The 23,108-nt window shown below is 38.3% G+C and overlaps 1 protein-coding gene and 1 pseudogene across 1 annotated transcript in view; both read left to right on the top strand.

Moving 5' to 3' along the window:
• NALF1 (NALCN channel auxiliary factor 1) overlaps positions 1-23,108 on the top strand; it is a 610,879-nt gene that overhangs the window by 81,061 nt on the left and 506,710 nt on the right. The gene's annotated exons all lie outside the window — the stretch shown is intronic.
• Positions 8,538-9,548, top strand: LOC132002935 (PIH1 domain-containing protein 2-like; annotated as a pseudogene).

Genomic DNA, 23,108 nt, shown 5'->3' with positions numbered 1-23,108 from the left:
TAATAGGAGATTTTTCTTAAGTTTTACACGTACAGATGTAAATCTTCTCATAGGCTGATCACAACTCTGAAAATAGTCTGTGTGACCCGTAATCCATCGGCTTAAGTCTTACACATACTATTAACCCAGCCAATGTTTGAGACAATGAATTGATTACAGATTTCAGTATGTACTTCTCCTGTCACTGTTAATGCTAACAGATCTGCATTTTGATCTGTTTTGTAGTGCAGTTTCAGTGGAAAGAAAATTAATTTTTAGTGGCCTAACCCTACATTTTCTTTACATCTGATTTTCACTTATTTTAAAAAAGATAATGTTTGGAGGAGTACATTGTGATGAACAACTTAGTCTTCTGCAAAGCAGCACTTCTGACCCATCTGCTAAGCTATTGTTTTGCGTTGGTTTGGTGTTGACCAGGAAAGGTGTCTGTTTTGTTGACTTGATTGGTAGGGATGATACAGAGTCATCTGAGTGACACTGACCAAGGCTCTCTGGTGGTCGTTGCCCATAGTCCCCTCCTGGTGGAAAGGGTGCAAAAAAAAGCTCATGGTAGCTACACTTTTATGTACAATTACATCCACTGCACTTTGTAACCGAAGATGAAGGATCATCAGGACACGCGACTACTGGTGGCCTCTGATGGAGCTGTTATGGATGGTGGTTCTCTTCTTTATGTTTTTTATTTTTGCAGTGAACAAAGAGAAAAACCAGCTAATATATAGCTATTTTTAAAAAGAGGCTAATGTGACCTAGATAAAGAGGAATTTAAAACAGCTAGTTGATTAGACCCTAAAGGATGTGATTTGTCATAGACATAATATGTTCCTCAAATATTTATAAAGGCTTAATAATAGGTGTGCTCTAAATATTTCATTCCCTTCAAGCCCCCCAAATCTAGGTAATAGTCATTAGTTTAAATATTTATTAATTTAGTAGGCATAAGTAAACTAAGACAGTATTTCACCACTATTCAGTGAGACCAGGTTTTATAAGTGAGGCAAGCAAAGCATCTATTTTCATTTATTATGAATATGAATAGTCAGGAATTCTATTTACCGAATGGTCTCATGAGAGACCATTCAATTTCACTTTTAAATCTGTCCTCATTTTTAAGCCTATTTTCATTTTAAAATCTGTCCTTAAGTAGTGTAACCATTTGTATGTGTACATATGGTCAGAAGCATACACGTTTATATACATACACACACGTAACTGGAACTAATAGGTAAATACTATGTAAATAGGCTTGCAAGCTTCTGTGCTAAGTTCTAGGAACGGATCAAGATAAGACGGCGCTTCTGTACACCATGAACCCATAGCAAGCTGTCCTCTTCCAACCACGTCAACCAGATCCTCACCTTGCAATTTTGTTGTTAGAGAAATAAATATTTTAGGGAGAAATTTAGAAACCCTGTTGAACTGTATTTATTCAGCACACATTCTGATGATACCCAGCATTTTGTAAATGGGCATTTGTGGCTTGTGGAATATTTATGGTGCAGCAAAAATCCATAAATTGCGATTAACCCAACAACGCTGGAAAATGCAGTAAGTGGTGATTTCACTATCCGGCTGAGTGCCTTGCATGTGTGGTGGTGGGGTGCCTGTGGGAGTCTAGTCCTAACTCCATATTTTCTTTCCATGAGGTGGTAAGTCTCATTTGGTAAAGTGACAAATATATATGGTAGATGTCTCTTTCAGTGGGCGAGGGACAGCTCTTGATTTAGAGAGCACTTACTAAGGACAGTAATTTGCACTCACTCGAAAAGCAGGGGCTAGATGTCTTCCATGTACAAGCTGCTCCCAGGCTGTGAGATAAATCATTTATAATCTGTACTGGTTCTTTCAGTTCAATGGCTGGGAAATTACTAATCAAACATAGCCCTTGAAAGGGCTTGACTTGATATCATATAGTGGACCTTAGCACAGACAATGTTTTGCTGGAAAAATTGTAAACTCCACTAAAATATGTGCCAAGTCTGTTCCTGGTTGTTTTGCACTATTTCCACTGATTTTACTGATCTTGGTCATCTGATGAGTATTTTTGGAAGGGAAGAGACTTCTCAGTATGAGCTGTTAAGCTTTACATGTTTGACAACACAGAATGGCCATTTTGACATAATCACAGTAATTTCTGGGTGGTGGTTTTAAGAAGTCAGACGTACTTGGTTTTCCCTTTCTTGATTTTTCTTCTACTACTGTCACTTAGATAAGACAGTCCCTTCATTAGAGTACTTTATCACATATTGATGTCAAAGTCTCTGTCTCTCTCTTTTGCTCTCTATATGCATAGATAAAATATGGTTATGGATATGTAGTTATAGATACAGAGACACAGTTATAGATGTTTATAGATATTGTGTGTATGTGTGTGTGTGTGTGTACCTGTACATATACAATAAATCTTGACCTAGTGGTGTTTTAATATCTAGCGGTTTCCTCTCCTAATATGCTCATAATATTCCCACTGTGACTGAAAGAAGGGGAACAGGAAACAAAGAGGTCACCACAGTGGGGACAATTCCTTGATGTTATGGTACCTCACTGTATGCTGCCTGGCAAGCTTTCCTGGAGGTCATGGAACAGAAGGGGTCAAAGGCCAAACCAAGAAGATCGGATTGCTGAGACTGTCACATCAATGGAAACATGCAGTGCAGAGTAGGAGGAAGAAAGTGGTTGGTAACACACTTAGGAAGGGGTTCCAGAGGGGGGGACAAGTAATCAAGTAAGGTGGACCTCTTGGCCTTTGGTGGAAAACTTGTCCAGGTGGCTAGATACCTGCTAGTCCAGTGTTTATATACTTTTGTGTAATACCATTTATTAATGCAGTGAGGCAAAGTGGTAGGGATTGTACTAGTAGAATGTGTGTATTATATTTCTGTGTATAACTACAAGTACACAAGTTAATGACAGAAATCATTCTGTATCTCCCCGTTTTCTGGTAATAGCTATTTGCTGCTTTTCTTATTCATGTTGTGTGTTTCAGACATGCAGAAATAGGCCTCCGAGCCTTCAGAAATAGTTCTGAAGGAAACTTAAAATGGAAACAATCTCATCTACTGTTTTTCTCTGCAGTGAACCAGGAAGGCCGGCCATTTTTTTTTTTTTTTTAAAATTTCAGTATGGAAAACTTTAGTATAGGATCCCAGATGTTCTGAAAGTACATAATTTGACAACTAGTGATTTAGTCTGAAGAAAATAATAATAGGACAACTAAATAACTATTTTAAGGCTGTAAGTGGACATTATATGGAGGATGGCATCTAGTGATACTTAATTTACTGGAGTCGCTATTTTTACCCCTCGAGGTCTGACTGGTGACTAATTCTTGCGGGGAGGAGGAAGAGGCTTAAGGGCACTTTAACTGGACATTTCTTATTTGTGTAGATATTGATTTTCTCATTTTTATCATTTCCCTTGTATTATGTTTAGTAGATTTATAAAATATATAAAAAGCTTTCAAATGATTTGTTGGATGTCAGATAATTGATTCTTTTTTGTTTGTTTAGGTTAAAATTTGACACCTATTAATTTAAAAAAATTATCAAATAGATATGCTTCTTCTTATTCTTTTCAACATCCTTTGAGGCTGATGTCTGGAGGTTGGAAATGCTATAATTATTTTGCTTGTCTCAGTTCTCTCTCTCCAAACCTCATAATCAATCAGTTCTCTTCACCACACAGATAAAATCCAATTCCCTAAGGAGCTATATGACTTTCTATTTTATTATTTTATTTTTAACTGTGGTTAAAAAAAGCCCCACATAACCTAAAATTTACCTTCCTAGCCATTTTAATTGTACAGTTCTGTATTGACAAGGATATTCACATTGTTGTGTAAATTGTCTCTAAAACTTCTTCAAAAGTCGATTGGGGTGGGACAAACCATAAGAGACTCTTAATCTCATGAAACAAACTGAGGGTTGCTGGGGGTGGAGGGAGTAGGGAGAGGGGGGCTGGGTTATGAACATTGGGGAGGGTATGTGCTATGGTGAGTGCTGTGAAGTGTGTAAGCCTGACAATTCACAGACCTGTAACCCTGTGGCTAATAATACATTGTATGTTAATAAAAATAACTTAAAAAAAAAAAACCCACCACCACCACCACCAACAACAACAACAAAAAAACAAAACCTGCCTTTCCAAAGCAGGTAGACAACTGTCCATTCACTCTTTCCACAGCCCCCCGATAGCCACCGCTTTGTGAGACTTTCTTCATCCGACTCCTGTTTCTGCTTTCTGGATTTTCTTCTCTAAGTCATCTCAAAACCTGCTGTTCAGGCACACAAACTTTCATTTCCCATTCAGGCTCTAATTTTAAGACCTTCATCCACATTGTTTTTCCACCTCTTGTACGGTTAACTTCTGACTCAACTTTCAGACATAGACTTACAAGACTGTCCTAGAGTGGGAGATATACACCTACTATGTGCTCCTGTATGCACCCTTCATTTCCACCTCTCGCAACAATTAGCTTAAAACATCTTTTTTTTTTTTTTTTGATAAAACGTGAGTCCTTCAAAGGTAAAACCGATAGCTACATAAAGAAGAACATCTGGTCCAGCCCATCATTTTATTCTTGGCACCGTAACATGCACTAAATAAATAATTGTTGACTGGATAAGTGGGTCAGTGCTCAAAATGCCTAATTTGAATATTTTCTGTCACCTGTTGACTATGTGCCTTTGGGTACATAAAGATAACGATGATGATGATTCTAATATTAATTACAACACTAATGACAGTAGCAGCAAACAGCCATTGCTGTCACTTACACAGCACTTACTATGTACGAGGCACTTTTAAAACTTTTACATGTATTAACTCATTTACTCTTCATAATAACCCTGTTCATGAGGTACTGTGATTATGTCCATTGTCAGATGAGTAGAGAGGACAGGAATGCAGAGTGATTTATTCAAGGTCACTTAGCTCAAAAGAACAGAACAGTTCCTGGAATCAGACACTTTGAATCTGAACTCATGTTCAGAAATATCACTGCTTTATGTGTTGGACCTTCATTTCTTTATTTACAATAAGGGTTATTGTAACTATTTTAAATATGGGTGATGGCCATAATATTGCAATCCCCATGTCACAAAGGATCCCCAGTGACTTACTGAGGATGAGTCGTTAGGGTACAAAGAAGCACTAGAGATTGTTATGTCAAAATGTAATTCATCCTCAAACTGGGACATTTTTGAGAATGGAAGAGGACCCTTAATGATTAAGTTAGGAGAACAGACATAACCTGGGTCTGCCTGGGGTCTGGGAGGAGGTCTGGGACCCCTTTTTCTGCTCCCCAGATTCTCCCTTCCCTTGCTCACCTTTCCCTCGCACAACAGGCATCACCTTAACTTAAAATATTCTTCTTCCTTGATTCTGAGAACGAGTTCTTCTTAGGGTGTCCGTCGTTCCACTTGCTGTGCATACAACATTGCTCATTGTGAAAATCAAATGTTATCTATTTGAAAAGAATGAGAGATTTACCTTGATGCCATGACTGCACATACGTGTGTGTGTGTGTTTGAGATCAAGGCTGAGAGGCCGGCCTACTTGGCTTGGTTTGCGTCCGCGGTGGAGCTTCCTTTTGCTCTCTTTAACCTCCTTTCCTCAACTATGTTCAGTCGGGTGCTAGTTTCCTTTTTTTGCTGTAACAAAGGGCCTTATATCAGATGTCTCAAAAGAACAGACACTTATTGTCTTACAATTCTGAATGCCAGAAGTCCAAAATCAAGCTGTTCGCAGGGTTTGGTGTTTTCACAGGCTTTCGAGGGAGAATCCGCTCAGTCTCTGTCTCCAACTTCCGGTCAGCCCCACTCTTACCTTGCCTTGCAGATAAGACACGTCACTTCTGTCCTCTGTCTTCACATGTCATCTCCTGTGTGTCTGTCCTTCCGGTGGGCCTCTATAGCCATACTGAGTTAGGGACCCACCCTACTCCAGTATGACCTCCTCTCCACATGACGTTTACAGTGACCTTACTCCCAAATCAGGTCACAATCTGAAGGTCTAGGGGTTAGAAATTCAACTTTTTTTGGCAGGAGGAAATTCCACTCATAACAATTAGTAAGAACAACCTAACCAAATTGTATATGGAATAATTTGCTAGTGTTGCAGTCTGTATCAGTCTCTCTTTTGTGATAATTTGTGTCTTTGGAAAGCAAGAAAATATAAGAACTAGCTGTGTCTGCTGAAGATATGACCATACAGTGACCCTCCCTGTTCATTTCCTGGAAGATGGTCACAGGATGCAATTTTGTAGACAGGAATTATAAACAGAGTTACTACAAAATTAGCATTTTGCTTAAACTATTTTCTTCACCTGCTGTGTTTAAAACATATGAAAATTATTTTCCTTTTAAAATTAACAAATTATATTAGTGTTCTTATTAATAAATATTTATTTATATGTCTTAGTCATGAATAGTTGCTGATTGGAATGGGAAATAGTTTGGTATTTTAATAGAATTACAGATTATTATAAGATAGATAGTTCACTCTCCAGAATGTTGAGAATGACAAAGAAGTTATGGCTTTGCATAAGCTACAGAGTGGCATCTGGACAGCTTCCACATTCCCTGCAGGACACAGCTGGGGGAAAGAGGCAATAGGGCCAAGCAGAAGGCACTCTGGGAAGAGTGACAGATCCTCTGGGAAGAGATCGGCAATCCCAAGCAATGAAGTCTCAAAGAGAGGGGCAAAATTTAATGCCATTGAAGGTATAACTCCTTGAGGCACCAAACGGAGAGGGTCATGGAGGTGCTGAGCAGGAAGGACAGAGCAAGCACAGGTAGAGCGCTGGCTGATGGCTTCTGTGAATGTGGAAAGGCTGGGGTTAGTGCCTGGTGTGGCATGCAGTCCCCAGGACTAGTTCAAATATCTGTCTGGACTCAGGAGAACCAGGTTCATGTGAAGACACCAGAAGCTCAAGTTGCCCTGTTTCCTCTCCCCACTTCTACCAGGATAAAGGAGCATCCTTAAAAGACTGTGGCACCTAAGTGTCCTGACCTTACAGCTTGCTACTTATTCTGAACCCACGGACTCTTTGGCATAAGACACAAGCGTCTGTCATGGCTCTGCTCGGAGACCTCCATGGTTCCCCACCAGGCAACTGACATGGTTCCTCTCCATCATCTTCATCCTTTCTCAGACTAGAGAGTGTGTATGTACACTTCACTATGTATTGGCCTACGTTTTTCAAAATGATTTAAAGAGATACTTGGGGAGTAATGCTAGGTACAACGGTTTGTACCCGCAAGAACTCCTTACTATCTCTCAGACAATATTCAGAGTTTCTCAGAGTTCCGGCCTGCATCTTTACAGACCTCCTACTCTCCCTACTGTCAAATAGACTCTCAGTAGTATCTACTGGGGTAGTGAAATCAGAGCGTGAGGCTGCCATAGCGTTGCTCTTCGTCTCCTCCAGATTGCTGTTTCTCCTGAATGAAGGCTCATGTGATGGTGATGTCCATTCTCTCCACCAGCCGCTGACCCTTTTGTCACTGCGACAACCTCCATGGAACGTCTTCTTTCCCTGTTGCTGACACAGACACACTCATACATTATCATGCAGACTTGCGGCATTTCTGTCTTCCTGCGTTTATCTGGAAGGGCTGCACCTCGGTTCATGGGGCCTCATCACGACTCTGCTCCGTGTTCAAAGGCACGGACGGACTGCATCCGGCGTCTCCTCCAAGCTTGCATCAAGGGAGAAGATTGGTAAACCCACAGAATTCAGGTCAAGAGACCAAGAGAAAGGACTTGAGAAGCCTATTTACCTCAATCATGGAGTTTTCCTGAAAGCGGCTGCTCACGCAAGTTACGCAGTGTGTAGGGCAAGGCTTTTGTGTGCATGTGTCTTCAGTGCAGAGTCACGTTTGCACCTGACGTTTTCCTCTACAAAGTAACTTCGAATGAACATTTATCATGAGGGACAGCTGGAAGTGAGGACACACATGGCAGTTTGTAGCACATTTTGAATGTGCCCCTGGCTTCTGTCCTTGTGGACTGTGCACAAAGGGAAAGCGCAGATATCTCTGAGGCTAATTGTTGCTTTCACAGCTCACTCACCCCCTTCCCTTGCGCCCTGTAGGATTGTCTCTGACATATGACGTTTTTGTGAAAATTGATATCCATGGTTTATGGCCCACAAGGAGTAATTTAAATGATGACAGATCCCTGGAGGTGTGCTTTTAGTTAAGCAGCCACGTTTTAAGATGACAGTTGTGAAGGTACAAATACTCTGGCCTTCCCGGTCTCCCACTTCCCTTACATTAAAATGTGGTGTCCCATCATGATTTATCTACTTCCGCTTTATATGAATTCTTGTATTTATGCTTTCTATGCATTGACATTAAACAAGTTTAATATTTGGTTGTGATCAACTCGAGTGCAAGTCTACACTCTGCACCTTTGCTCCTCAAAGTGCAGTCCCTGGGCCAGCCATGTTGCATCACGGGAGAAGATTGGTAAACCCGCAGAATTCAGGTCAAGAGACCAAGAGAAAGGACTTGAGAAACCTATTTACCTCAATCATGGAGTTTTCCTGAAAGGGGCTGCTCACGCAAGTTATGCAGTCCTGGAACCTCCAAGACGATCTAGCTAAAAGCAGCCCCAGGAGTTCTAAAGAGTTCCTTCAACAGCTGCTGGAAGAGGTGAGACAGTATTGCCCCAGAACCATAGCTCTGTCTACACACCAAGATCCTGAGGATTAAAGAAAACAAAAATTCTGTATCGGGTTTTGTCAGTGGAAAAGGACAGCTAACCATTCTCCCAGCTCCCCAGTCAGCCTCTCACCCAGTACCGCTAAGTGCTGGCTGACCAGATATGTCTGCGACATCAGATGTGTCCGTGGTAGCTGATGTCGCCTGCAATGCTGGTGTTCTCCAGGCAGAGAAAAGCACCATGTGCCAAAAGATCAGTTAGTACGGATGGCCACGAAATGCATTGAGGACAACTCCAATTTACTCTCACACTCTTCCAATATTACTAAATTTAGAATAAAAGAAAACATCCAAAGGATGAAACAGAATCTGACCAGAAGCCAAACCAACCCCACGGAATCTAAGGGAGAACACTAGAGAAGAACTGACCCTCAGGCAGGTCAGAAGCATCCAGGTCCCTTTCCTCAAATTTTATTGCCAAGATACCACGTTTCAAGGAAACCCAGGTATCTGATGGAAGACATGTCCAGTACAGAGGTTCATGTGGAGATGAAGGAAGCAGCCTACAAATTAAAAATTGTGGCTGGTCGGAATGAGAAACCTTTGGAAAGTGAAATAGAAGTTAAATCACCTGGTAGTAATTCAGCTTGTCCCTGTGACCTTAGTGTTTCTGAGGATGATTTATTGATCGAGGTCTCTGAGGAGTACAGATTACATCTGAATCTTCCAGAATCTGTGCATACTGAAATGACTACAGCAAAATTTATCAAAGAGAACGCTACATTAATCATCCCAATGTTCCTGGTGGAAGTCAAGAGCATCGTCTGCTTTGGGTTTTCCGTGCTAACGGCGTGTGAATTACAGGACCTTCGTGAAGGGTGAAGAGACAGTGGTTTATCTTAAACACTAGTTTTGTGATTTTTCACCAAATGACATTTTTCTTTTTCACCAAATTGTTCTTTTTCACCAAATGATGTTTTCTTATCAACTGTTTTTTTTTTTTTTTTTTTAAGTCACTCTTTCTCCTTCTCAAACTTGGAATGAAACAGAAACTGCTAAAAACTGTATTGCCATGATACACTTGTTTGGAAGGTATTTCTAAAGGTCTTAAGGTAACGAATATAATTTGGGAAATTCTGCTTGTTTCCAGGAAACATGGGAGAATTCTCGGCTTACTCGTCAAAAATAAAACGTTTTTGTCTATAAAATTTTTACATCAGGGAGATGAAAATAAAAATTTTTATTTTTTTTTTTTATTTTTTTTTATTTTTTTATTTTTTTTTTTTTAAAGATTTTATTTATTTGTCAGAGAGAGGGAAAGAGAGCGAGCACAGGCAGACAGAATGGCAGGCAGAGGCAGAGGGAGAAGCAGGCTCCCTGCCGAGCAAGGAGCCCGATGTGGGACTCGATCCCAGGACGCTGGGATCATGACCTGAGCCGAAGGCAGCTGCTTAACCAACTGAGCCACCCAGGCGTCCCGAAAATAAAAATTTTTAAAAAGCAGAGTTCAGGTGCAGCCCTGAGCTACTACATCAAAGTTGCAATTCATAAGAAGTTTTATCTTGATGTTTTCTGTGCACATTAAAGTTTGAGCACTGTTCTATATTTCTATGGAATGTACTCTTGTTTGCTGTGAGTTAGTGTTTGGTTTTTGAAACATTGACATTGTTTTTGGGAATGTAGAGCCCGCAGAAAAATAACTTAATATTTTATACTCACATGCACACACACATATACACACAGATAATCTTCTAGCTTCCATCCAGCAGATACAGTTTTACTTTGGGGTTACACAGATGAAATATTATAAGGAAACACTAGACACAATGTCTTTGGTTACCTGAAAAGCAAGATTTCATTAGACACTCTGTGTTTAATAGGACTAAATAGTATTGAAATAAGTTCTTTTTTTCCTCAGTAGTGACCCATTTTCCCTTATTTGTCACATCTATATTTTATGTAGAAATCTATAGTTTTGTTATACTATTATATATAAGTAAAAATTGTGGCCGGGTGAATTTGCTGGGTCTGATTTTTATTGCTCCTTGAGTAAGGAGTGATTGTCCTACACATGCTTTTATTTTCTGATGAATGCTACCAGCTGCAACTTTGGTTTAGTCTTAAGTCTGCAGTAGACTGTAACTTTTCCCTACATGTTTATTACATACATGTGCAAACATACCTGCACTCAGGCATACTTGGAATTAATTTTGAGCAGCTTTAATAATTTTGTCTGTCAACCTAAGTTCATTATAGGAGCTGTAGAAATTACAGAGATTGGCAGAGAACAGTTCCTACCGTCTGGGCATTTATAATCTCGTATACAAAATAAATTGAACAGAATCAAAACAAATTGAACAGAATAAAAATAAATTGAACAGAAATCACTTAGGTATGAAATGCAACAAAAGAGCCCCTGATTACTTTTGGACAGGGGAATCAAAAAGACATTTTTTTTCATTTATTTATTTTCAGCATAACAGTATCATTATTTTTTCACCACAACCAGTGCTCCATGCAATCTGTGCCCTCTATAATACCCACCACCTGGTACCCCGACCTCCCACCCCGCCCCCCCCCTGCCACTTCAAACCCCTCAGGTTGTTTTTCAGAGTCCATAGTCTCTCATGGTTCACCTCCCCTTCCAATTTACCCCAACCCCCTTTTCTCTAACTCCCCATGTCCTCCATGCTTTTTGTTATGCTCCACAAATAAGTGAAACCATATGATAATTGACTCTCTCTGCTTGACTTATTTCACTCAGCATAATCTCTTCCAGTCCTGTCCATGTTGCTATAAAAGTTGGATATTCATCTTTTCTGATGGAGGCATCATACTCCATAGTGTATATGGACCACATCTTCCTTATCCATTCATCCATTGAAGGACATCTTGGTTCTTTCCACAGTTTGGTGACCGTGGCCATTGCTGCTATAAACATTGGGGTACAGTATGACCCTGCCATTTCACTCCTGGGTATTTACCCCAAAGATACAGATGTAGTGAAAAGAAAAAGACATTTTTTGATTAACTGGTATCTAATGAACTTTGAAAGATACATGGCATTCAAACAGGTAGAAAAAAGCAAGAGCATTTTAACTGGAGGCAACAGTAGGAACAAAGACAAGAAAACCAAAAATAATGAGCCATAGAGAGAAAATGACAAATTCCCAGAAAAATAAAGTGAAAGATGTTATAAAAAAAAATACCAAAAATTGAAGACTGAGTGCATCACTCACGACTACTCCACGATATGCACATCTTCTAGACTTTCTAAGAGCTTAGGTAGATGAAGGAATTATTCTCATTAATACTGGCAGATGAAAATGCTGCAGTGAATTTAGAAGACAAATGTGCAAAGACATTTCTTAAAATAGTTAACTACAAAATCACATGGTATCAGAATGAAAATATCATTGAGGTGTGCCTGGGTTGCTCAGTCTTTAAGCGTCTGCCTTCGGCTCAGGTCATGATTCCAGAGTCCTGAGATCGAGCCCTACATTAGGATCCCTGTTTGGTGGGAAGAAAGAAAACATCATTGGGAGACATCACCCACTTTCACAGAAAGGATAGAAATCCTTGGGGGCACCTGGGTGGCACAGTGGTTAAATCTCTGCCTTTGGCTCAGGTCATAATCTCAGGGTCTAGGGATCGAGCCCCATATTGGGCTCTCTGCTCAGCGGGGACCCTGCTTCCCCCTCTTTCTCTGTCTGCCTCTCTGCCTACTGTTATTTGATCTCTGTCAATAAATAAATAAATAAATAAAATCTTAAAAAAAGGAAAAAAAAAAGAAATCCTTTCTGATCTCCTTTATGGTTTCCATTCAGGTTTTGCTAAAGTTCATTTCATTACAGGTTTCTTTACTGAAATTTGCAACATAGCTTTTGGAAAGCTCTTTTTTTCTTGAGTTGATTGGAAATCAGAGGAAAGCCGAAAATCAGGAAATCAGAAAAAAGGACAGACCTACTTGTTTGTCCATCCCTGGGTCCCAAATTAAGAAATTGGGATCACGTTTTTTTCTTCTCCTTAAACCTGAGGTTTGTGTATTATATATTCTCTGTCTAAATCGGTATAAAAATTCTGATTACTCTGGTATCCCTTTTTGGACTAGTTCCCAGACTTTTGAGTCTAATGGACCAGTAAATTTAAATCAGATCAAAGGTTTGTCAAGTGATTGCATTTAAAAAAAAATCGCTATCGTGCATCTAATTTCCCTTCTATTACATAAGTAAAAATATAAATTTCAGTGACAAAGTGGGAAGAAAATAATCTCAGAATTGAAACCGCCCATATCTGACAACAACTTAATCTTGTCATATTTTGTTAAACTATACGCAATGTAGTTCTTATGTTTCTCCCATTTCTCCATAGATTAGAGAAAATTTCTTTATCATCAAGAGACCAACATTTTGAAAGCACTCTTCTGTGCGACCTCCATTTTGTAGATATCTCTGGTTAAAATGTCCTATCAGAATTGAGCACCCAGACTACCTGGGCAACTCTGTTGGGGAAGCAGCTGACTCTTGATTTCAGCTCAGGTCACTCGATCTCAGGGTCCTGGGATCGAGCCCCCTGTAGGGCTCTGCACTCAGCAGGGAGTCTGCAACTTCCCCTTCTCCCTCTGTCCCAGCTCCTGCAGGCTCTCTCTCTCTCAAAAAATAAATCCTAAACAAATAAACAGACAAAAACTACTGTGCTGTCCACATCGTTTTCCCCTTTTCAGACCTGTCCCTGAGCAGCCACATACAGCTCCTCTTGGCGTCGTCAGTCTGTCTGCTCACCAGGCGCTCAGACTCTAGGAGCCACCACTCCACGTCTTTACCTGTGCAGTGAAGTTGTTAAACCTAAAGGCAACACTTGATATTTATTTTTGTTCAGCTGTATCCTGTTCATTTGTCCTAGGGTTGTGTCCTGTTGAACATTTTAAAAATAATAGTGATGGGTCTCTATAAATTTTATTTATGATGTCTTCAGGCTGTCAAAAAAATTTGAGCAGAAAAATGATATAAAACTCTTCATTAAATATATTCTGTGTATCAGTAGTATGTCATTTTCTCTTTTGCTTGACATAAATAAAAATTGAATCAGTTTTATGTACTTTAAAAAAATTCTGTCAGTTTGAAGTTTTGGCAAACACAGCTTTGTATGTCTTTATCATCTGTTCTTTTTTTTTATGAAGAGGTTTTTAAAAATAAAAATTCTATATATTTAAGGTATATCATGTGATGATTAGATAGGAGTACACATAGTGAAATGATTACTACCATTAAGTTAACCAACATCTCTTCACAGTCAGCACATTCTGGTGTGAGATGAGTGTACAGTATTACTAAATATAGTCATCGTACCTGTATTTTAGATCTTATTTATCCTACATCACTGCAAATTTGCGCCCTTTGCCCAACATCCTCCCATTTCTCCAGGCCCTTGTAATCACCATTTTACTCTCTGCTTCTATGAATTTAACACTTTTTAAAATTCCAGTACAAGTGAGATCATACGGTATTTGTCTTTTTCTGTCTGACTTATTTCACTTAGCGTCATGTCTTCTAGGTTCTTCCAAGTTCATTTGTGTCGTCACAAATGGCAAGATTTACTTCTTTCTGAGGAATGAATAATACTTCATTGTGTGTGTATATCTTCTTTATCCATTCATCTGTCAATGGACATTTAGGTTGTTTCCATATCTTGGTTATTGTGAATAATGCTGGAGTGAACATGGGAGTACAGATATTACTTAGAGATACTAATTTCATTTCCTTTGGAGATTTTGGATCACATGGTAATTCTACTTTTAAGTTTTTGACGAATCTCCATAAGGTTTTCTACAATGGCTGCACCAGTTTGCATTTCCATCAAGAATATACCAGGGTTTCCTTTTCTTCACGTCTTCTCCAATATTTCTATCTTCTGCTTTTTTCATAATAGCTGTCCTAAGAGATAGGAGATGATATCACATTGTGGTTTTGATTTGTATTTTTCTGATAGTGATTCATGTTGAGCACCTTCTCATGTATCTCGTGGCATTTGTATGTCTTCTCTTGAGAAATATCTATTCAGGTCCTTTAACCACTTTTTAATCAGGTTATTTGTTTTCTTCCTGTTGAGTTATTTGAACTCCTTATATATTTTGGATTTTAATCCCTTATCAGATGTGTGGTTTACAAATACTTTCTCCCATTTTGCAGATTTCCTCTTTACTATGTTGTTTCCTTTACTGTGTAGAAGGTTTTAAATTTGATGTAATAACACTTCTCTGTTTTTGTTTTGTTGACTGTGCTTTTGCAGTCACATCCAAAAAGTCATTGTCCTGACCAGTGTCAAGAAGCTTTCTCCCTAAATTTTCTTCTACAAGTTTTATGGTTTTAGGTCTTACATTTAAGATTTTAATCCATTGTGAGTTGATTTGCGTGAGTTAAGGGTCCAATTTCATTCTTCTGTGTGTGGGAAACATGTTTTCCCAGCACCACTTAGTGAAGAGACTACTGTTTCCTCCTTGTGTGTTCTTGGCACTTTTGTTGAAATTTAACTGACCATAAATGCATGAATTTTTCAAGTTTTGGCAAACCTAACTGTATTTTTTCATCATCTGTTCAACATTTTCAAGAAACGTCTCTGTTGTTTTTGTCATGATCAAACAAGTTTAAATTAAAACAATAACAAGAAAGATTTATTATTTTGCTGCCAAGGAACTCAACAACTAATTTGGGGTCAGAAAGAATCAGGAGATAAAATCTATTGGTAACCTGTAAGCAGAAACCATTTTAAAATAGGAAAAATGGCTATAAAGAGTTAGAAAAATAATGACTTCATGAAGTTAGAAATGTGTAAGGAACCTAGGAAAGACCTTAGATAAGAAGACAAATAACCAAAGGGCAGGTGGCCACAGACCCAGGACTAGAAGGAATATTTCAGAAGAAATTTGTCCTTGTGTGGACCATTTACCTAAAAGGTGATAAGCTGACTATGAACAAATTGTTGAGTCTGAAATCTCTTTGGAAAGATTTAGAGCATAAATGAATTGACTTTAAAAAGCAACTATGAATCTCATAAAATCTGCTTTCATCTTATTAAACCATGGTGCTTTGGTTATAGCCAAAGTATAAATGTTGGCTAATACAACTGTGCAAGATAATGAAGAGATTTATAGATTGAAGCTCTTATGTAGAAGAAAAAAAAGTGTATGATTTGTGTAATGACTATAGCATTGGATATGTAGTTAAAACATCTGACATTCCATTAGTTACTAAATTCAAGTCATTTGGTATTTTTGTTTCATTGTGTGTTATGTAGCAGTTATTAAGTCTTTCTTATATATAATACTGTTTTTCAAAAATTGACACTGATAAAGTAATCAAAATGAACATATTTTGCAAAATTTAAGATTTATATTTTTGTTATACATGCAAAAATTCTGTGTGCCTTGCTTACATGAATTTCACTTGAGGTTAATTTAAATTATAAATGTAAATGTTTATAAATATGTATAATGTGTTTATAGTCAGTAATAAAGCATTGAGTAAGTCTGAGTTTCTTTTAAGTTATTTAAAGGTGGGCAACCACTTTACAGTCTATAATGTCTATGAATTTCTGCAGATTATTCCTCATCATGATTTAGCATTTGAGATGTAACTGTTTTACAAGGTACTGCCTTAATAGAACTTGCATTTGTTGCATATTCAATACCATTCAGCAGGTGATATATACAGTAGAAAGTTCTATTAAAATTAAGTAGATCTCTTTTAAAGAACAATTGTTATTTTTTATTTATTCAATAAACTGTGCATGCATGAGATAACCCAATCTAATCTTGTAATTGATAAATAAATAGATGTTTTTAAAATAAAATAATTATGTCAGTTAGTTCTTTGTGGTTAATCCAAAGACCAGTTATATGGCACCATATAGCAATTACTTTTTTAATCTAAATAATGTTCTCCAACTCCTTACAAAACAGAGCTATTCTTCAAGGTCACTTTCTCATTATCTTTAACCTGGAAGAAGGTTTCCATAAGAATACAAATGTGACCTCTCTTTTACCTCTACCTTGGGCAAAGCAATGTGAAATATTATTGGAACATACTCTGCTGTTTTGCTATGAGTCTTACAATAATTTACCCACTCCATAAAGGTTAAGTCATGTCATCCCACTAAAACCTGCTAAGCCTACAAAATAGATTATTTTATGGTAAAGCAGCTTTCCTTTCCAAGTGTGCTTTGCCCTAGAGGAAATGAAGTTGCCACTTTAGAATGCTCAATAACACGTTCCGCTCAGCACTGTAACTCACGGAGATTAATCAGTTTCTGCTCTGTTTCATCACTCAGTCCAGCCAAATTATGGCTGCCAACCTTCAGGCTGTACCTATGCACTCGAGGACACAGTCTTTAAAGCAGGTTTTCTCCATTTTGGTTTTGGTTTTTGTCTTCCATTATGTATATAGAATAGATTTTAAAATCAGTTATTTCAAATTTAGCAATTTTTATGCTTTTAAAGAAAATTAATTTTCCTTATAGAAGTTTATTTTCTAATTTTAAGTATTTTATTTTATGATATTTTGGTGTAAAGGACTTCCATGGTAACACTTAAGAAAATACCACTTAGGAGCTAAGATTCTCTACTAGAATTGCCCACTTAAGTAATACAGTGTAATTATTATTTTAGCGGAAATCTAATATTTACTTTATTGTTACTTATCACTGTAACATCACAATTTGTGAATTTTTGTTTGCTTATTGCTTTTGATGTTAAAGAAATATGTGACTAACTTTTAATTCATTTTTCTGCCTTTTATTTTTTAAGTTTTTTTTTAATTTTTTATTTTTTATAAACATATATTTTTATCCCCAGGGGTACAGGTCTGTGAATCACCAGGTTTACACACTTCACAGCACTCACCAAAGCACATACCCTCCCCAATGTCCATAATCCCACCCCCTTCTCCCAAACCCCCTCCCCCCAGCAACCCTCAGTTTGTTTTGTGAGATTAAGAGTCACTTATGGTTTGTCTCCCTCCCAATCCCATCTTGTTTCATTGATTCTTCTCCTACCCACTTTTTCTGCCTTTTTTAAACATGAAAATAGGAATTCGTATTATCCATATCATTCTAAATACATTCTAAAATGCACTCAGATATAAAAAGCTAAAATGGATTATGGTTTATGAAGAGACTTTAGAAAATGTGACCCAGCTCAATTTGGTATGAGTTAAACATGAGTTATATCATCTTATCCCCCTTCCTTGAGAAATTTCATTCCCATGGTTGCTATGTGCGGGACCAGACAGACCTTCCTGGGAAGCTTGAGGTTCTTGCTGCGTATTCTGGTCCTGGTGGATGTGTCCTGGCAGATGATACACGGAGCCTCCAGACCCTGCTCTCCACACGTCGCAGCCATTGGCCACATGTGGCTCTTGAGCCCTCGAAATGGTGTTAAGTAAGATGGAGGGTGTGAGGTTTTACAGTTTTATTTCATTTTGCTCAATTAAATTAAATAATGGATTAAAATTAGGTAGGCAGTGTAAAGTAAATTTAGATCAAGCATACATTTCTTGTTTTGCTAGGACTGTACGTGACCTCTGACATTTCAGCCTATGAGTAAGACATGCTGCAAATGTAAAACACAAGATTTCAAAGATAAGGTATAAAATGGGAAAGTAGACCATCTCAGGGAAAATTTTTATTTTGATTACATGCTGAATGATAAGATTTTGGATATATTATATGAAATATACAACTAAAATAAATAAAATAAACAATTAAAATAAAATATACAATCAAAGTTAATTTCATTTGTTCCTATTTCACTTTTTTTTTTTTTTTTTTTTTTTATAAACATATTTTTTTTTCCCCGGGGGTACGGTTTTTGAATCACCAGGTTTTCACACTTCACAGCACTCACCAAATCACATACCCTCCCCAATGTCCATAATCCCACCCCCTTCTCCCAAACCCCCTCCCCCCGGCAACCCTCAGTTTGTTTTGTGAGATTAAGAGTCACTTATGGTTTGTCTCCCTCCCAATCCCATCTTGTTTCATTTATTCTTCTACCCACTTAAGCCTCCATGTTGCATCACCACTTCCTTTTGAAGATTTTATTTATTTATTTGACAGAGGGAGATCACAAGTAGGCAGAGAGGCAGGCGGAGAGAGAGAGGGGGGAAGCAGCCTTTTTCACTTTTTTAACATGGCTACCAGAATAGTTAAAATTACCTATATGGCTTGCATTGTATTTCTGTTGTGTGTATTTCTATTATGTATTTGCATTGTATTTCTAGTGCAGTGGTGGTTCAGGTGTTGGAGACTCTGGTAGTTCTCTGCATGCAGGGGAACTTGGCAGCAAATTCCCACAAAACTTAAAATGTCCTCTGTCGTTATAGATCCTTTCAAGAGAAAAATCACTTATGATGCCGATTTCCCAAAATATGTTTTTGGCAATGTCCATGAGATTTCTTAGGGCTTGAGTATGCCACATGCCATGTATATCTAAATATTATACCCTCAGGCAGCTCCCCAGATTCCAGGGAGAATCGCCACGTACAGCATTCTGTGCATCAGATGATCAGGGGCGCTGCGTGGCTCAGTCCGTTGAGCATCTGACTCGTGATTTCCACTCAGGTCATGATCTCAGGGTCATGAGATCGAACCACCTGTCAGGCTCCCTGCTCAGCAGGGAGTCTGCTTGAGAATCTCTCTCCCTCTGCCCCCACCTCCCAAAATAAATTAAAAAAAAATCTTTAGAAAACAAACAGACAAAAAGATGATCAGCTGTTGGTCAGATATAACATGATGCTACTCATTTTGTTGCTCGTCTTCTATTCTGATGTCATTTGTGATATTATATAATGTCCCCATGGATGTCATATATATATATATTTAATTTTTTACAGATTTTATGTATTTATTTGGCAGACAGAGAGCACAAGTAGGCAGAGAAGCAGGCAGAGAAAGAAGGGAGCGGAGTGGGGGTGGGGGGAGCCGGCTCCCTGCTGAAGCAGAGAGCCTGATGCGAGGGGCTCAATCCCAGGATTCTGGGATCATGATCTGAGCCGAAGACAACAGCTTAACCCACCTGGCCACCCAGGCGCCCTGTCACATGGACATTTTATATCGACACTTTCCCCTACAGTTAAATGCCCTTTATCAGCCAGCTGACGTTAGATTCCTCACTTTCTTTCTCTCATTCTTTCCCTCATCCTCAGACTCATCCTTGGCAGGTAAAAAGAACACATAACACGAGTAAATCAAAGAATGTGTGTGAGATTCCCTACCCCAGTATTTAGCACACAGATTTTCATATGCTAAACATTTCTAATTTTTATTACTAGCTTCAATTAAATATTCAAAGCATTAAGTTAAATACCAGAGGGCATTCAATTCTTCTGATTCAAAAATTATTTCTGACTAATGAGTACTAATTAATTCTCAGGTCAGTTAACAAACATTTATTGAGTTTACATTGTTCAAGGAACTGTGTTGTCAACACTGAAGATTTGGCAGAAATAGAAACACATGAAATTTAATAATCTGAACTCACAGAGAATAATTGTATCAGTGAATGAATGCAGTATATTTAGCAAAAAAAAGCCAATGCTGGTATAGCATACAGACTTGTTCATTTATTATTTTGAGATTTCCATTCTGTTTCTTATGTTAAACAGGGTATCTTGTGTGCAACTGCAAAGCAGCCATTTGTACATGTAAAATAATGCTGAGTTTGTGTCTTATGAACCGCAAACTCCAATCGAAATATTTTTACATACTTCGACTTAGTAAAGTATATAAAATTACTTCCTGGGAAAGCAGATGGACTCGTACTTCATGGAGTTTACATGTTTCTCGTTTTCTTGTACCTTTTACTTTTTTCAGAGTGATTTGACACATAACATCCCATTTGCTACTTGATAAAAAATGGGGAATTTGGGATATTTTTGGTAAAATTACTGTAGTGAGGGGTGCCTGGATGGCTTGGTCAGTTGGGTGTCTGACTCTTGGCTCAGGTCATGATATCAGAGTCCTGGGATTGAGACTTATGTCGGACTCTGCGCGCAAGTCCGTTTGGGGCTGTCCCCTCTTCTCTCCCTCTCCCCCTCCCTCCCCGGAACTCTCTCTCTCTAAAATACAAAAGAAGTCTTTAAAAAAATACTGTAGTTGAGATTCAACTTTGTCATTTTGTTAGAATTGAAATCCTCACTTACAAAACAACCTGAGATCTCTCAACGGATACCAGCTCGCTTAAGATGCTCCTGATCAGCAATCGGAACAGAGACAGCATTTGGTGAGACAAAATTCTTCTAGGAAATGTGCTGCTGACTGCATGCAAGAAACAGATCAGAAATAATTAAATTCAGAATTAAACATTTTACCTTTAAGTTTCTTTAACTTTAACTTTTTACGATCTCAGTAGAGAGTCATATATAAGTTTTAACAGTGAGTTATTTGATTTAAAAAATGTCCAGGGGCTCCTGGGTGACTCAGTGGGTTAAAGCCTCTGCCTTCAGCTCAGGTCATGATCTCAGGGTCCTGGGATTGAGCCCTGCACTGGGCTCTCTGCTCAGCGGGGAGCCTGCTTCCCTCTTTCTCTCTGTCTGCCTCTCTGCCTACTTGTGATCTCTGTCTGTCAAATAAATAAAATCATTTAAAAAAATGTCCAGAACTCTCCTTGAAGAAGCACTACTCTTTCCTTCAGGGTTATCTTCCAGAAGACTCTTTATGACATAGTTTTAGTGACCAGTGTTGAACAAAAGTGAAAGACACGATGAGTGTGGACTAGAAAATATGGGCATCTGAGACTCTTCCCTGCCTCCCATATATTAAATTTACACCAGAGTCTGGTCACCTAGTAAAAGTATGATCCTGTTGAAAAAAAAATATTTATTGAGCTAGGTATTTGGGGAAATGAAGAAATAAGTACAATAGTCTTTGCACTCAGAATTCATAGAGTAGAATAGGGCAGAGTGAGGTAAAACAAATGTACAATTAACAAAAACCAAAGAATGGATGTTCATTTCCTAACAGCTGGAAGAGAATCCCGGTTTCAGTAGATTAGGAGAGAGATCCCATCTGGTGAAAGTCTGGATCTTCACAAAATAAGCATTTGAAATTAGCTGCACAGGATGGCAGATACTTGCAGGTAGAGATGGAACAGAATGTTTTACAAACAGAAAAAAAAAAACTATGTGGACATAAGGAAGAAAATGTAAATCATGATCAGGGTATAGCAAATAATGCTTGATTATAGCATATGGTAAGTGTAAGTGATTAGAGCTCAAGATAGAAACTGAAGTCAAGTTGTAAAGTTTTTGACTATCATGACACGGATTTTATTCACCGGACAATGAAAAGATACAGTTATTGATGGAACTGTAGGAATGTTTATCTGACAGTAGAATGGATTAGAGTGGATAGAATTTGGAGGAGTATTGGTTGGCAAGAAGACAAGTTTTGTGAGCACTGAAGCCGGCTTTCTTTGGGATCCAAGTCCTGGTGAGACTCAGGTAGTTCGGGAAACTAGGCTGCATGGAAATATTTCCAACAATAAATTTTAAAAGCATTCACAAGTAAAAGGTTTATTTAGATTTTTAGATTAAAAATGTTCTTTATTTACTTAATCTCACAAAAAAACTGAGGGTTGCTGGGGGGGGGGGGGGGGGGAGCGGGGGGGGGGGGTTATGGACATTGGGGAGGGTATGTGCTTTGGTGAGTGCTGTGAAGTGTGTAAACCTGGTGATTCACAGACCTGTACCCCTGGGGATAAAAATATATGTTTATAAAAAATAAAAAAATTAAAAAAACAAAACAAAACAAAAGTTCTTTATTTAATTATTTAATTCAAAATATAAATGGCCTTGGTCCGTTTGAGTGGGATTCCTTCACACACAAGCACGAATCAGTTTAATCTATTTTCTTCTTCCCATCTGATTTCACTGTAATTTCCCAGACAGATATAATGATTTAGAATTGGATACAATTAACAAAAAAAGCCTCAAGTAATGACAGAGCGAAACTGGTAGAACTGCAGAACTTTACTGTCATAATGGGAGCTTTTAATATATGTCTCTCAATTAGTGATAGGTCAAGAAAATGGAAAAGGAGCAGAAATAAAGAAGGTTAAATACCAAATGTGATTTATTAAAAACGGTACGTAAAAGTACAGGGTTTATACGTAAACACTTTTCTTAAAAGATTTTATTTATTTATTTGACAGAGAGAGAGGCAGCAAGAGAGGAAACACAAGCAGGGGGAGTGGGAGAGGGAGAAGCAGCCTTCCTGCTGAGCAGAGAGCCTGATGCCCGGGTTGATCCCAGGACCCTGGGGTCATGACCTGAGCCGAAGGCAGACGCTTAACTATTAAGCCACCCAAGAGTCCCTTATATATAAACACTTTTAAAAATAAGATCTAGTGCTCCATATCACTCGGCATCAGGGAAATACAAATCAAAACCA

This window comes from Mustela nigripes, chromosome 15 (genome assembly GCF_022355385.1).
Source record: "Mustela nigripes isolate SB6536 chromosome 15, MUSNIG.SB6536, whole genome shotgun sequence".
Taxonomy (NCBI): Eukaryota; Metazoa; Chordata; class Mammalia; order Carnivora; family Mustelidae; genus Mustela; species Mustela nigripes.
This window is presented reverse-complemented; position numbering and strand designations above follow the sequence as displayed.